The sequence below is a fragment of the Poecilia latipinna genome, unplaced genomic scaffold, assembly GCF_001443285.1.
Source record: "Poecilia latipinna isolate Pla-1442-1.1 unplaced genomic scaffold, P_latipinna-1.0 Scaffold4433, whole genome shotgun sequence".
Taxonomy (NCBI): Eukaryota; Metazoa; Chordata; class Actinopteri; order Cyprinodontiformes; family Poeciliidae; genus Poecilia; species Poecilia latipinna.
The window spans coordinates 4,868-7,553 of NW_015117049.1; positions in this window are offsets into that span (position 1 = coordinate 4,868).

Consider the following 2,686-nt stretch of genomic DNA (forward strand, 5'->3'; position numbering starts at 1 on the left):
TATTTACTATAAACTAATGCAAGCTATAATTTAATCCATAGGTATCTCAGTTGCCGAAAAAGAATACCCAGTTTGTGGTAACATTGTGAGATTCCAAGACTATACTTCAGGTTTTCACAATTTCAACAACAATGTCCTTCTTACGCTTCCTTTGTGTGAGCTTCTGCTGTCAGGCCTGGCGGTGAGGAAAATTAAAGCCAAACATCAATAATGGTTGTTTTTGAGTTTTTCATTTTTAAAAACTAAAATTTCTTGTTATGTCTGTAAATATGTGTTTACTCACAGAACAAGTCAACAAGTGGACGGATGTTGGAGACATTATCCTTCTTTAATGACAACAGATACCATCATCAAACTGTTCGAAAGGCATTTCATCACTTTCTTTCTCTGACAAACTTTAAATTTGACTTCTCGTGTTATCAGTGCGGACACCACCCACCGGTGATAATAGCGGGAGAGACAGCAGATGCAAATCGTGACACCGCACCTACTAATGGCATTTCTGGTGGCAGGTGTCATTATGCGCCACAAGTGCCACTGTTTTTGGGGCTAGCTGCCGGTGTTGTCACTGCCTTCGGCTGACCTCGGCACCTCATACTGGCACTTGCGCTGACACCTGCCACAAGTGCCACTGCTTTTGGGACTAGCTGCCAGTGTTGTCACTGACTTCGGCTGACCTCGGCACCTCATACTGGCATTCCGCTGACACCTGCCATTAGTGCCACTGTTTTCGGGGCTAGCGGTCAGTGTTGTCACTGACTTCGGCTGACTTCGGCACCTTCCAAGGGTTGCCGCCATAGACATAATATAAGCATAGACGCCTCATGGACCGCTCCGGCGCAGGAAATACGGCGGCCATCTTGGAGCGGTATACCCTCCTACCTTGCTCAATCAAAACAGCAGAAGATGCCTCAGCACTGAGGGATATTGTTGTTCGGATCTTTGACTATTGATGTGAGGGCTCCACAGACAACATTTCACAAGTAAGATGGACATATTGTGTATATATTGTGATTAGAATATTACTTTACTGTATTTATGTCCACCGGCGAGATACCATAGCTACAGTGCTTGGTGTAATACGGGTTCAGCCCCGCTATGAAGGCTAACTGAGATTCTGTTAATCTAAATTATTAATTATTCTCTAACATTGACTTAGATTATCTGACACAAGGACCTATATTAGAAAGGAAACAATATAACACATATTATAAAACTTATATCATGTGTTATAACATTGACCGGCAAAGTTTACACAGGTGGTAAAGACTATTATTTATATTCTTTCTCTGTCAAAAGTAAGATACATCCTAAATCTTCCGTTTTTGTTTTGAAAGTTTCCTAAAGACACGATGTGAGGAAGAAGAGGGAGATATCTATAAAGAGAGACGGATTCACTGCAGCACGGATGAATCTCACATCGGATTTTGGACTCAATCTCAGCTGCTGAATCTCTCTGAAGCTAGAAATCGTCAGCTGAAAAACATATACATATATCTACATGTTTATACATACATACAAACATGTATCCAATATATATTATTCAGTATTAATCATTATTTATTTGTGCCATTTTTTATCATTTATTTGTGTTTGTATAGTTATATAAATATGTATTGGTATTATTAAATCATTTATTAAATAAATTATGAATGGCTGTGTGCTTTGTAATATGCTTATCATACATCAATATCAGAATATTCCATCCTATTCGACTGTCATAGCCACTAAGCATATTTAAATATGCTGAACTATGCATTAATACATACTTAAATAATACAATTGTTTATAAATGTAGCTTTGATAGACGTTGGAATATGGTTTCCAGTAACAAAAAAGCCTATTTTCGCTGACGAGATTTGGAGTGGCGATTTTGGAGCGGTCAACAGCTTCACTCAGCGTTATACGTTGAAGGCAGTGACAACACTGACCGCTAGCCCCGAAAACAGCGGCACTTGTGCCGCATAATGACACCTGCCACCGGAAGTGCCATTAGTAGGTGCAGTGTCACCTACTAATGGCACTCAGTATCAAACTGAAGATTGATTGGGACAAAATAATGAGAATTACATTCATTTAAGAGATATAAAATAACAATGGTATAATTTTCACCCCCTTCTAGTCAACATACAGTAGCTAATGTCCAGGTTTTTATTGTTTTTTGGGGGGAACAATTAGCATCCTTAAATTGATTGGCGCGATGCCTGGACTACGGCAGCCTGCAGGTGAAGAGCGCGGCGGTTGTATTTGGAAAGACTGAATGAACACTGTACACATGCGTAGCTTTATGGACAAATCAGAACATAAATTTCATATCATTCCAATCTCAACAGGTGGGTGGCGGAGCGCAATGTGGCGGTACATAGCCACAATGCTACGTTACGCCACGTAGCAGTTGTGTGAGGAACAAATGTGTCAAATCCCATCATTCACATGGACACAGAGGCTATAAATGACTGGGCAAGGTGAGAGTTTATTAAATTGACTGAATATGAAGACATGAACTAAAAAATGGAGTATAGACATTTTTTATTGTGTATCTATGAGCCTGCCTCTATTATTAACTTGAATATAACTAGAGTATAACTATTCTTCAGGTTAACTTATTGACATCGTTACAGGTAAATTTTCTTTTTTATCCAATTGATAGGTACTTTTCTCAAACCTTCATTAAAAGAACCACAGA